This window comes from Berghia stephanieae, chromosome 7, assembly GCF_034508935.2.
Source record: "Berghia stephanieae isolate SIO BIC M18660-M18661 chromosome 7, UCSD_Bste_1.3, whole genome shotgun sequence".
NCBI classification, from domain to species: domain Eukaryota; kingdom Metazoa; phylum Mollusca; class Gastropoda; order Nudibranchia; family Aeolidiidae; genus Berghia; species Berghia stephanieae.
Window position 1 is genome coordinate 60,766,701 of NC_088366.1, and position 15,505 is coordinate 60,782,205.

Below are 15,505 nucleotides of genomic sequence, written 5' to 3' on the forward strand. Positions count from 1 at the left end.
CGTGGCAGGCAGGAGGTCACTTGCTGTGTCTTCTACCCCCTTATATTATCTGTTTTCCGAGTTGCTTTCTGTCTTTGTCTTGGAATGGGACTGCTTGGTTTTATCCTGACACTTGCCGGAGTCTTTAGCCGAGAGGGTAGCAGTCAAATTTTAATGTTGAGTATTAGTTTTGGGAGATGATTTTTCCCTTATAAATTAATCATCTCTCTGTTATGTTATTTTTAGTTATGTTTTCTTTTTGGATATATTCTGTAAATATTTGAGTGTATTAATCTTGGTGGGATCCTGTGTTGGTGTCTGGATAAGACTTTTAGCTGATCTCAAACTATGGGCAGGGAGATACTTACTTAACTTACTGTGTCCTCTATCCCCCTATATCTGTTTTCCAACATGCTGTCTGTCTTTGGCTTGGAATGAAATTACTTGGTTTTGTCCTGACCCTGCTCGGATGCCCGGACTGGGAGGGAAACAGTCAAATGTATAGTTTTGGGAGATTATATTTTTTTCCTTGTAAATCATCTCTCTGTTATGCACTGTAGTATGTTTTGTTAAAATATTATATAAGGTTGTAAACATTTGACTGGGTTCCTCTTAGAGGGGACCTGTGGTTGTCTGGATGAGACGTTCAGGTGATCTCAATCTAAGTACTTTGATAGTGTGCTCTTGGAATCTACACGTTTCCTATTTGAGCCAGTTCCCCTTTGTCTTACCTTCTCTTGGGTGCTTCAATTGTAATTCTTGAACCTTTTTACTATCCCATTTTCTTCCTTTTTACTGGTGCTGATATAACCTTAATGTGTTGCAAGCGCCGTAAAACCTCTACAAGCGAAAACAAACAAACTATCTCAAACTACACCGGTAGTGTGTTCCTGGAATCTACACATGTTCCTTATTTGAACCAGTCCCTTTTATCTTTCTTTTTCTTGGGTACCTTTACTTGTAATTCTAAATTTTTTCACTATCCCATATCATTCCCTTTTATTGGCGCTGGAACAACCTTAAATGTGTCTCAAGTGCCGTAAAACTAAAACCCTTAAAACAAACAAAACAAAATAGGTCACTTGTTGTGTTTTCTATCTCCCCCCCCCCCCCTTCCCCCATATTTGTTTTCCCTTTCCATCTTGCTCTTTATTTTTTTTGAATTGAGATTGCTCTTTGTTGTCCTGGTCCTGGTGAGGATCCTTGGATTTTAAAAAACATTGTATGTTGTTATTTGTCTTTAAGGGTTTTACGCGCTTGCAACACATTAAGGTCATATCAGCGCCAGTAAAAAGGAAGAAAATGGGATAGTGAAAAGTTTTAGAATTACAATTAAAGCATCCAAGAATAAGGCAGACAAAGGGGAATTGGTTCAAATAGGGAACATATGTAGATTCCAAGAGCACACTATCAGTGTACTTAGTTTGAGATCACCTAAAAGTCTCATCCAGACACAAGCACGGGTCTCCACTAAGAGGAATACACTCAAATGTTTACAAATCATTTATAATACATAAACAAAACATAATAGAGTGCATAACAGAGAGATGATTTACAAAAGAAAAAATATCATCTCCCAAAACTGACTATACATTTGGTTGTTTCTCTCCAAGTCAGGGCCAGGACAAAACCAAGTAATCTCATTCCAAGACAAAGACAGAAAGTATGTTGGAAAAACAGACATAGGGGGATAGAAGACACAGTATGTACCTCCCTGCCCACTATGGGAGTCCCAAAACTCTAAATATACATTTGACCGTTTCCCTCTCAGCTAGGGTATCCGGCCAGGACAAAACTAAGTAATCTCATTCCAAGACAAAGACAGAAGAGTTGGCAAGTTAGGACAGTAAGTGCCTCCATGCCCACTATTGAAGGTCAGGGACCCCACCCAGGAAGTGGGTAGAAAAGTAAGGGAAAACCACAGAGAATACTTTACATTCTCTATTTATGTCTTCTGGAACTTTTCTACTCACTTCATCTCTTGTTATCATATAACTTCTTTACACTTGAGTCAAATGACATTTATATAAATATCTCCACTTTGGCAAGGACGCGAGGCCCCACGAAAATAGTCAGTCAGAGACATAACGGCCATGAAACTTGGAGTTTACCCCAGTTTCCATACCGTTAAATATTTAATAACTATTGCTTGCCACCTCTTTGATTTGACTCAGACAATAGTCTATCACAAAGTACTTTCCACCAGATCCAACAGACCCCATTAACCCAGTTTCTATACCGTTAAACATAAAATAGCGATTGCTTGCCACCACTTTGATAGGACTATGACATTAATTTATCACAAAGTACTTTCCAACAGACCCCATTACCCAATTGCTGCGGGTGGAAGAAAAAAAATCTCCGGCTTCACCCAACAAAGAGGAATACACTCAAATGCTTACATTATACATTGAAAATAACATATAATAATACATAACAGAGAGATGATTTACAAGGAAAAAAATATCATCTCCCAAAACAATAACTACACATCCGACTGCTTCAAGGACTCAGTCCCAGCCAAGGACTCCCGTCAAGGTCAGGACAAAACTAAGTAATCTCATTCCAAGACAATGACAGGAAACAATTGGAAAACGGGTTGGGGAGATAGAAGACACAGAATGTACCTCCTTGCCCACTATGGGAGGTCAGGATCCCCACACAGCCAGACAATGTATAAACAACGAGTAGGTTACACATTGAATCATAAGATGGCATACGTAACTATTTTAGTAGTAGCAGGATCTATGCAGAATCTTATGATTACAGGGGGGGGGGGGGGGGGTAAAAGAGCGAGGATGGATGATCTTTATTGATGACCAGCATTTTTTTAGGATTAGAAAATAAAATGCCATCACTCTGATGAAACCAGAAAGATCAGTTGCACCATGTATGTATCCAGACCTCCGGAAGACTGGCTTTACACTTCCAATCAGATTGGAACTAGTATTTTGACATCACCCTTTGTTCCCTATTATTGGTCCATGGTAAAAATGGCTAAGTTTCCCTTCATGGTAAAGTAATGTAAAATGTTGGGGCTATACTGGCTTTACACTTCCAATCAGATTGGAACCAGTATTTTGACATCACCCTTTGTTCCCTATGATTGGTCCATGGTAAACATGGCTAAGTTTCCCTTCATGGTAAAGTAATGTAAAATGTTGGGGCTATACTGGCTTTACACTTCCAATCAGATTGGAACCAGTATTTTGACATCACCCTTTGTTCCCTATTATTGGTCCATGGTAAAAATGGCTAAGTTTCCCTTCATGGTAAAGTAATGTAAAATGTTGGGGCTATACTGGCTTTACACTTCCAATCAGATTGGAACCAGTATTTTGACATCACCCTTTGTTCCCTATTATTGGTCCATGGTAAAAATGGCTAAGTTTCCCTTCATGGTAAAGTAATGTAAAATGTTGGTGCTTTACTGGCTTTACACTTCCAATCAGATTGGAACCAGTATTTTGACATCACCCTTTGTTCCCTATTATTGGTCCATGGTAAAAATGGCTAAGTTTCCCTTCATAGTAAAGTAATGTAAAATGTTGGTGCTTTACTGGCTTTACACTTCCAATCAGATTGGAACCAGTATTTTGACATCACCCTTTGTTCCCTATTATTGGTCCATGGTAAAAATGGCTAAGTTTCCCTTCATGGTAAAGTAATGTAAAATGTTGGTGCTTTACTGGCTTTACACTTCCAATCAGATTGGAACTAGTATTTTGACATCACCCTTTGTTCCCTATTATTGGTCCATGGTAAAAATGGCTAAGTTTCCCTTCATGGTAAAGTAATGTAAAATGTTGGTGCTCGAAGCTCAAAGAAATAAATAACAATGCGAAATTGAATGTAAGCTTCAATTTAATATATGAAACAGATAAAATGGGCGTTTCGGGTTTCCCCTTTATAAAAAAAAACAGGATGAATGAAACACCACAGACGAATGAGATAATGTGGTAGTGGCGTTGTTAATCATCTTAACAACGCCACTTCCACATTATCTCATTCTTCTGTAGTGTTTCATTCATCCTGTTTTTTTTATAAAGGGGAAACCCGAAACGTTTTAAATTGAAGATTACATTTGATTTCACATTGTCATTTATGCCTTCATGGTAAAGCTATCCAGAATGTAATGGGTTTTGAAGAGAAAAAAATACACAGTTACCAGCAACAAGTTTGATTTTTCACAGATATGATATTTCATTATTCTTTGATAATTCTACAGTGAATTTGATTTCATTACACAAATTGATCATCAGCAATTATCGAAACATGTTTTACATCGACCTGGATTGATATATAATAATAATAATAATAATAATAATAATAATAATAATAATAATAATAATAATAATAATAATAATGATAATGATAATAATAATAATAATAATAATGATAATGATAATAATAATAATAATAATAATAATGATAATAATAATAATGATAATAATAATAATAATAATAATAATAATAATAATAATAATAATAATAATAATAATGATAATGATAATAATGATAATAATAATAATAATAATAATAATAATAATAATAATAATAATAATAATAATAATGATAATGATAATGATAATGATAATAATAATAATAATGATAATAATAATGATAATAATAATAATAATAATAATAATAATAATAAATAATAATAATAATATATAATATAATAATAATGATAATGATAATAATGATAATGATAATAATAAATAATAATAATAATAATGATAATAATAATGATAATAATAATATAATAATAATAATAATAATGATAATGAATAATGATAATAATAATAATAATAATAATAATGATAATAATAATAATGATAATAATAATAATAATAATAATAATAATAATAATAATAATAATAATAATAATAATGATAAGATAATAATAATGATAATAATAATAATAATAATAATATAATAATAATAATAATAATAATAATATAATAATAATAATAATAATAATAATAATAATAATAATAATAATAATAATAATAATATATAATAATATAATAATATAATAATATTATAGTATTTGATAAAAACAACAGAAATAACATAGTATTTGAAGACCACAGAGTGAGGAAAAAAGACACCATGTCACACTAACTCTGTTTTGAGAACACAATTAATTCTAAATTTTGGAAATCTTTTGATCTGTATTGGTTTTGGGGTTGTTTGTTGTTTTGTTTTGTTTTGTTTTGTTTTGTTTTTTGTCCTCTCCTCTCTTTATCGCGTTATTATTGCCCCCTTTTTTTCAGGAAATTCATATTTTCATATCAAATCTTTGACAAATGAACGATATGCTAAGGGACATAACTCATAAAATATGATTTTGTGACATGTGCCCTTTCCCCGCCCTGTTTTCATTTAAATATTATCCTTGAGAATCATTTAATTGTTTTAGAACAGTTTAAGAACCAACATCCGTGGCCAGAGCGAGGTATATGAGAAAACCCTGATATTCAAAGTTTGCTTTTGGATTACATAAAATGTACTTGCATCCATTGTATGTCCAAAAAAAACCCACAAAGCCCCATATAAAGGGACGGCACGAGTTATGAAACTATGAATGAAAAATAGAAGAATTGTTCTTTCGTGTATCTCAGTCTTATAAAAAATAGCAGACAACATCGCTTTACCTTTGGGCGACAGAGAGCATGTAATCACAACAAAAACTTGAAAGTGGACATTGGAGATATGGTCTCAGGTTTATTTAATTTAGCTTAAAAGTTTACTTTCAAGAGCTTTACAAGCACAAAAAGGCAATTAGGCGACCTTAGTCTGCAACTTTTGGGTCAGCAGAGGAATAACTTGCCAGAGAGAGTTGTGAATGCTGAAAGTGTAAACGCCTTCAAAGCTGAGTTGGACAGATTCTGGAAAGACTTGCCAACAATCTATGATCCACAGTGCTACCACACAGACTAAACCCTTGAAAGATGAATTGGCAAAACTGAATACTTTGCCTGAACCATCTACATTAATTCAATTCTAGAGGTGCCCCAACAAAAAGTAGGAAAAAGAGGTTACCATTTTAATTGTTTTGTTTTTATTTTGCTTTTTTTCTTTGTTGTTGGCTGAAAACGAATTTTGAGCCTGAAACATTTTGTCTAAATTGTTTTGTTCTTTTCTGAAGCTGTATCATTCATTTTTGTTCAATACTTTTATGACCCACATCTTATACCTAGCGGCTTTTCTGATCAATACCTCCACTCCACCACATTTTTTTCCTATTTCCCTACCGTATTTTATAATAATGCTCTTTATCCTCATTCAACTCAAAATTTGAAACTTGAGCTTATAATTATAATAATAGTTTTGGGAAATTTTAAAATGCAAGCAACATTTAATTTTGGCCATGCACACGATAAGCAAAACAAAATATGAAGACGTTATTGGCAGTTTGGTTAGATTACATCCTTACTAAATACAGTGGAATTCGTAAAAAGTCAACACTGTTAAAAGTCAAATTTTGTTTAACGTCAACACTTTTATCTAAACGTTTTCAATTGATAATGGATAAACTCGACCTTGTTTAACTCTTTCAGTGCCATTGGCCGCATTGTGTGGCCCTATCAGAATCTGTTCTACTAGCCAATGGCTGCACAGTGCGGCCGGTCTTGAAATGCAAAAACAATAATGTAATCCAATCCTTCTTTCTACAAAAGTACTATAAATTAAACCAATGTTACCATTTCTTTCATCAGAACATTCAATTGGCCCCCTGGGGGGGGGGGGGGGGGTGTTTTAAATGATATTTTGCACCTAATTCGAATGTCGCTTTGTCTTAGTCTTAGCTTGTCATTCTCATGCTGCCTCAATCAGGTGTCAGCCATTTTGTGACAGAATTGCGAATATAGACTAAGCGATGAAAGAGATAAAGTCAACTAAACTTCCTGGTCCGACGGTGTTGATTTTATCGAGACTCCACTGTAACAGCAATACTCTGCTGACTAAGGTCGAAAAAAAGATTTTAATCAGGTAGTAATAATAATATATATTATTTAAAAATATAACGTGTAAAATAGGCACTGCATAGCTTATTCACTATCATCTAATATTGTGAAGACTGATAAAATATTCCAAGTCGTAATATAACATAAGCCCTACATTGATGAGTAAAATAAATTACAGTATTAAGATAACCAGGGATAGCGGTTAACCAACAAAGCTTTGTCAATAAATAAAATAGCAAACAAAGCTTCCTGATAAACAAAAAAAAAAAAAGTTATCTGAAAGAGAGAAAAAACAGAGATAAAGAAAAATGCTAACAAGACCTTTTCATCCATATTCTGCATCACTACTTTCACCAATGACACAAACACGGCTATATTTAACTTTAGTGACTCTGATTCTAGTGACCCTGATCCAATGGAATGAACACACATTTCTGTGATATTGATTGTGGTAAATTATAGTTAAATCTCAATGTAAAACAAATTAATAGTGATAATTTTTTTAATCCATCATTACCAATGTGACAGAAAAAAGTGTACATACTTTTTGTCAAACTAATATTAAATATTAAATAATACAATAGAGCTGAAAAATGATAAGAATTCCCTGGTGTATCTTTCAGGACAGAGACAACGCTGTTAATGGCTAGGTACTCATTTTACACCTGAGTACAGTGAGAGAATGTGAGTAAAGAGCCTTCTCCAAGGACTCAACTATGCGCCGAGTGAGGCTCGAACCCACGACCTTCCGATCCGAAAGCGAGTGTCATACCACTAGACCACATAGCTGCAATCTATCTATCATTCATATCATACTGGTAATTTGTCTGGATCGTTTAAATGATTTGAAACTGATTTATTCATAGAAATACGAGTGATTGTGTCAAAGTGATACTCAGCTGCTAGAAGCTGTGGACTATAAAAAGTAATGAACAAATAAAAAAAGAATACAACACCTTCCAAAATGAACAAATTACCACACATCCATGTTTCGAGCTCAAAACCCTTCTTCAGTCAAAAAACAACAATAACATAAACATTAATACATCATAAACCAGTGGATTTTAAGTGATATACTATGTTTTTTTTTTTTTTTGTTTTTTGTTGGTTTTTTTTTTTTGTTATTGGCTGAAGAAGGAATGTGAGCCCGAAATGATCTGTGTTTGGTATTTTGTTCTTTTTCACAGCTGTTATATTCATTACTGTTCATTATTTTTAAGAGTCATTGTACCAACATTTCTTTTTGTTTTATTAACAAGAAATAAACATATTTATTCTTCTAAAAGGTTCTCCTAAAAAAAGATAAATGTGATAACTGATCATTTTAACTTTTGACTTTTCATCATCTGATTCATCCCAACTGGATACCAGGTTGTGATGACGGGTCACAAATGCTGAAATTTTAAACTTCAATATAACAAATATTAGAAAACAAATAATTTTTGACATTAATTGGTAGCCCTTCAATAAATATTAGAAGATTAGAAGACAAAATGATTGACGCTGCGCATTTTCTTTTTTTTTTTAACTCTTCAAAACAAATTATTTTACATAGAAATATAAAACAACAACAACAAAAAAAATCAAATGGATTTTTTTTTTTAAAGAAAAAAATAATAAATTAAATTACGATTGATTTGCCCATCAAAGGATACGATACAGATTCGTCATTCTTTTAACTCTTTCAAGTCCAGTTTGAAGACTGAACCGTTTAAATTGGCCTTTGCTTAATTTAGTTTATTGTTCTTCAAACTGGGCTTTTAGTGCTGTAGTCTTTATTTTATTTTCCCTTTGTGAGTTCATGTTTTTTTGTAAAGCGCCTTAGAGCATGAATTCGTGGAATTTGCACGCTATACAAATGATTTATTATTATTAAAGTGGATCATCATGTGTTTTCTTGCCACACAGTTGTGCTTTATATAGTAACACAGAGAAAATAAATCAGTAAATCTGGAAGGTTGTTTACATAGGGTAAATCGTAAAGTAGAATAAATAACTCCTTTACACATAATAATATACATTATTGGTTACTACTAAAATATGACTCGTGATAGCATACATAGCATTGCGATTCCTGCAAATAAATATAATATAAGCAGCTTGATATAAATGGTGACCTTTTAAAATAGAAAAAAAAAAACCCCAATAAAGCAAAATCTATATTATTTTTATATGAGGTAATAATTTACATACGTGCATGAATAATAATGATAATAATGCTAGTAATAAATATCATTTTAAAAAAATGAAATTAATAATAATAATCAAAATAATATTTATCATCATCACATCAATTTTACTTCACCTGCAATCGTCAATTTGATCTCTGAGCATTCTTTGCCATTTCAAATCACATCAAACCAAAAAAAAAAAAAAAAAAAAAAAAACACACACACACACACAATTCACAGCACAATTGTTGAAATCACATTATCATTATTATAAACCTGTTAACTGCCATACTTCATAAAGACACGTATTTAAAAATTTGGCCAGAAAACTCGTCCTTCAAATATCAATAGACTTAAATGACCCTCGTCTTGGCAAAAAAAACTCTCAAACCTGGGACCTTGCAAGGTCCCAGGTTTGAGAGTTGTTTTGCCAAGACGAGGGTCATTTAAATCGATTGATATTCGTAGGATGAGTTTTCTGGCCAAATTTTTTAATGCATGTCTTCCTGGAGTAAGACAGTTAACCGGTTAAATTCAAATCGGTCATTGCACAAAAACATTATCTCTAGCACGCGTGCACACTATTTTTAATAGAATGTTTTAAAATATTGTATGTACAAGCATAGGTCAATTTTTTTTGTTCAAAACAAAATCAACAAAATATTCTAAATCTCATCAAGAACTTTCAATATCACTCGTGTCTTTTGTGCCAGAATCAGGATTTTTTGATGATATTAATTACAGTACATGCCCTTAATAAGAATGCATTATTATGGTCATTTGCAATAACAATTAATTTATAACCACTCAAATTGTACAAATTTCAAAAATATATATTTATGTGAACAAATTCTTTTGTCTTGATTCTCTTTAAATTATACACTGTACACAGTAAAACCTAGCTCTATTTATCCAAAGGGTAGCGAGAAATTTTGTTATTGGCCCATTAAACATTACAAAAATTCAGATACACTTCAGCTCTATGGGGATTGACATTTGCATTATGGTTATTGTTCCAAGGGTAGCATTTTGGAAAAAGGAAGTGACTAATCGAAATAAAATACCGGCCTTCAGGGCCATCAAGGAGCAATTAGCAACTATCATGTTACCACCCATAGTTTGTTTTGTTTGTTTTTAAGGGTTTTACGGCGCTTGCAACACATAAAGGTCATATCACCGCCAGTAATAAAAGGAAGAAAATGGGTTAGTAAAAAAGTTCTAAAATTACAATTAAAGCACCCAAGAGAAAGTAAAACAAAGGGGAACTGGAAACAAATAGGGATCAGGTGTAGATTCCAAGAGCACACTAACAAAGTACTTAGTTTGAGACCACCTAAAAGTCTCATCCCGACACCAGCACAGGATCCCACTATGAGGAAAACACTCAAATGATTACAGAATACATAACTAACAATACATAACAGAAAAGGATTTTACAAGGAAAAAATATCATCTCCCAAAACTATAACTATAAATTTGACTGTTTCCCTCCCATTTAAGTACTCCAGCCAAGGCTGGGACAAAACTTAAGTAATCTCATTCCTAGACAAAAGACAGAAAGCATGTTGGAAAACAGATAATATAAAGGGATGGATAGAAGACACAGCGTGACCTCCTGCCCGCCATGGGATGTCAAAGGACCCCGCCCAGGAGTAGGATGTAGGTATGATGCACAGGACTCTTCACTAGATCTGACACTGAAAGACCCTGTCATTGTTGAATGGACTGAGAGGTCGGAATTTAAAATAATCTTGACATTACAAAACATGGGACTAGTAACAATCCCTTTGTTTGTGAGTCAAGTGCTTAAACCATTCAGATCTTCATACTCCCGAAATGGCGCCATTTGGAAATATATATGGTGAATAAACAAAGTCCTGGAAAATGTTAACAAAGAAAACACTCCGTGTTGTTTTTACACTTTGTTTTGTTCTGGGTTTTTTTTGTTTTGTTTTGTTTTTTTATGGGTTTGCTTGTTTTTTGTTGTTTTGTTTTGTTTTGCTTGCATCTGTTTCTGTATTGTTAAAATTCCAAATGTCACGGACACTGAAAGCCAATGGTCCCTGCCATCCAATAAAAGAAGTATAAATTTTGACATGACGGTGATGTGACAATTCCATACATTGGTCTCCTTATTTAGAAAAAACAAAACAAATAATAATAATAATAAAATTCTGGCATTATGAAATGGCCATCATACAATTTATCAGTAACTGTTTCCTTGACATTAAATATATTCAAACAAGGTCATGTAAGGGCATAAAAAAATAGTTCTATTTTTGCACAAAATAATAGTTCCATTTTTGCACACACAAAAAATAGTTCCATTTTCCTTCATGTTGAACTCAAGAGAGATAAAACATATAAACATAGATCTGATTGGTCCAGTTGAAAGTCACAGTCACATTTGTGTAAACCTGTCACAAACTGCATCCGATATCAAAATGGTTAAGGACGACGTGCACATAATATTAGCAGGTCTACTAACCAAACTCGATGTATGGACTTGATTTAACATTGTTGTAATGGACAATATTGAATGTTGGTTTGAGAGTATTTCCAATACAATAATGTACTAGTCCTTCATAGCCACTCGGCTCGAAGAGCCGGAGTTTATCCAGGTTTCTATAGCCTGAAAAAAAAAACAACAGCAATTGCATGCTACCCTTTGGATAGGATGCTAATCTAATGCAAACTACTTTCCACCAGATCTAACAAGAACGAGCTACCCAATCACTGCTGGGTAAACAGGGGCTTAGAAGAAAAAAATACGGACTTCACCTAGGATCGATCTTGGTTCTTTTGCACGTGAATCAAGTGCTCCACCAACTGAGCTATCAGAACCCCCACAGACAGTGTGTGCTGAACTAAAATTGGCTAGGGCATTCTTTAAAAAGTGAGAGTCAAGTGAAAATATGAGTTTTGAAACATTATGAGATGATAATTCCACTTCCCCTTCATACTATTCAAAAACAAAAAAAGTAATCCATTTAAAAGTAAAATGAAAAAAAAGGCATAAAAGGCACATACGGACTGCATGATAGTCTGAGTAATGGAAAATTGATACAAAGTTTGAATATGTTTGATTATGTTTTAAAAAATAGACTGCGATATAAAGGGGGAGTTGAAAATTTCATGATTCGAGTGATTTTAACAATTTATGGCCTCCCAAAAAAAAAAAAAATTGACATTGAGACACGCTATGGACATTGGATTTGTTATTATCTGTGGGCCCCTCTTCACTTTAAATAACTAAATAATTGGTGCGAATAATACCCTGACCAACACCCCTCTCTCTCTCTCTCTCTCTCTGTATCTGTCTCTCTGTCGGTCTCTCTCTCTCTCTCTGTATCTCTCTCTCTCTCTCTCTCTTTCTCTCTCTCTCTCTCTCTCTTTCTCTCTTTCTCTCTCTCTCTCTCTCTCTCTCTCTCTCTCTCTCTCTCTTTGTATCTCTCTTTCTAGGTTTATCTATCTCTATTTATCTGTCTCTCACTTGTAGCCAGCTCAAATAGGATAATATGTTAAAATAGAAAATCAAAAAATAAAATTTTAAAAATTAAACCCACAAAAACTAATTATAAAATTTGTTTCAATTCCCTTGAAGAGAACACAAAGTCTTATTTTGGAAGCACTTTATTCCTTTGAATGCTTTTCTCTTTTTTTATCTTCTAAAAGAATACTTAATATACTTTAAAAATTTAAAACTTACTTTAACATTTGAATTCATTATAACTTTGGAAGTAGACAATGGTGTAAATCAATCAAGGCTGGTACACTCTGCCAAATAAAGATTTTAAAAAACCCCAAATAAACAAAACAAGTTGATTCAGGAAAATTTTTAAAATATATCGGAAGATTCTAATTGTAACTGCTTTTATGCAAATTCAAAGATTTAACATTGCACCGTGATCTTGGTGCACGAAGACATGTCAAATTTCAGCAAGACCATCTTTTCATTTCCTTTTTAAGTATTATTACAGATTCATCTACTAATTCATTTTTGCCGTTAAAAGTCCAAAAAATGAAGTCTTACTTTGAATCTTTTATAAACAAGTGGGGAAAGACGACATAGCAAGTACGTAACCACCTGCCCCACCGTTAGGAGGTCAGAGGATCCAACCCAGATTTTTGTGGATATAAATGTCCAAAAATGAAGTCTTACTCGGATTGTAACATAATCATATCGCAATGAAAGTTGACATTATAAGACAAGATGCAGATGCGGAATCATTTGTTACAGTGAATGGCATAATCAGTCGGATGGTGAAAAGGTTTGAACTGAGATATTGTCAAGTTTCGTTAGAAAGTCATTTTTTAAAATCAAAAATGAGTTCTTGTCATAAATGATTCAATCAAACCTTTTTGTACATCTTCAGGAAATATCAAAGCTTAATTTCATTTCTAAATGTTTTTACAGCTAGTCAAGTTGAAAAAGGTATGAAATTTGAGAAAAGTTTCTGGATGCCTTTCCCACACATCTGACCATAACTCCATGAAAAATCACCTCATTTTACTTCAAATAAAGATCGAAATACTCTGGGGATCATATTCTTTCAGAAAATGCAAAAATTTGCAAATCCAAAATTTTCACCTTCCGACTGATTATGTCATGCACTGACGCATAATCTATAAACAAGTGATAGTGAAATAGATAGTGCCAAATAGACACGGTTATCTTTTAAAAGTTTGATTACTAAGATTGGGAGTTGGGATTGTCTTTTTTATACTGAAAAAAAATAAATTCAAAAATAGAATTTAAATACAACAGATACAAAATAATTTTTTTTGCAAATTACTTTTGAATGAGGAGACATTTATGAATCAAGAATTTTTCATTGATTATCAGATATTTTAATAATTTGGCCAACATAGCAAAAGTAAAAAAAAATATATATTATATATATATACCTGAACAAAGATTTCTAAGCAAGTAAAAACTAACTCTGCGAATATTATGCAAAAGAAAATAATAATAATAATAATAATAATAATAATAATAATAATAATAATAATAATAATAATAATAATAATAATAATAATAATAATATAATAATAATAATAATAATAATAATAATAATAATAATAATAATAATAATAATGATGATGATGATGATGATGATGATGATGATGATGATGATGATGATGATGATGATGATGATGATGGTGATGATGATGATGATGATGATGATTATGATGATGATAATAATAATAATAATAACAACAATAATAATAATAAAATCTAGCATCAAACTAACTAGTAACAAAAATTAGGCTTGAATCTTGGAATATCATGTGGCATCATTGCCGTAAAACAATGAAATAAAAAAAAAAACATACAAAAAAAACATAAGTAACATAAAATATATCACAAAATCAAGAAATTGGAAATTTGTCAGAGGAACAGAAGGCACATTAATGAATCGAACAAAAAGGAATGGGCTTTATATTATATAAAAACAACAACTGCTCACTAAACAAGCGTTTCTAACCGAGCTATTATTCAGCAATTAAAAAAATATGTAGGCACATTAGAATTTGACATGCTTTCTATGGCTGCCAATGGAAGAAAAAAAATTATTTCATCATCAAAATCATATTGTGTATGGATAATGTTTTGGTCTGAAATTCTAGAATAACATTTTCTAATCATATGTTTAGTAGCTTTTATTTTGCTTAAAACATACAATATTATGATGGTATTTAGATATAATAAGACAATAAATATTTCATCTCTTTCTCTCTCTCTCTCTCTCTCTCTCTCTCTCTCTCTCTCTCTCTCTCTCTCTCTCTCTCTCTCTCTCTATCTCCCTTTCTCTCTCTCTCTCTCTAAAAAAACACAAAAAACTCACACCCACATTCACTCACATACATCTTATCAAATTATCATATCACAAATAGAGATTCACGGGTTTTACAAAACAGACAACAACAACAACAACAACCACATTAAAAGCATGACAAATTGATTTTTGTTATTGCATAATCTCAACAACTACCAATAAACACACTCTTCATCTCCTCTTCACTAAGACTTGAATGTATGACAAGTCCTCAACTACATCTATCTCTGCACCGATGCCTTAAATGACACCTGAGAAAAAAAAAATAATTTGGAAATCCAATTAAATCTTCTTAGTTTAAATTTGGATATTTTTATTTATTGTTTTTAACTTATTTGTATAATATATTCATCTATTTTATAACAAGTGCAAAATGCAACAGAATGGTAGAAGCCAGTCTAACTCTTATAAAATGACACTGGTGGGATGAAAGGTATCTATTCTGTTCTATCTATTGAGGTTTGTTTTATTTTTTTAAATATGGAGTGGGGGAAACGAACATAAAATTTTCTTGAGTTTTACATTTTTCTCTTCTCTCTTC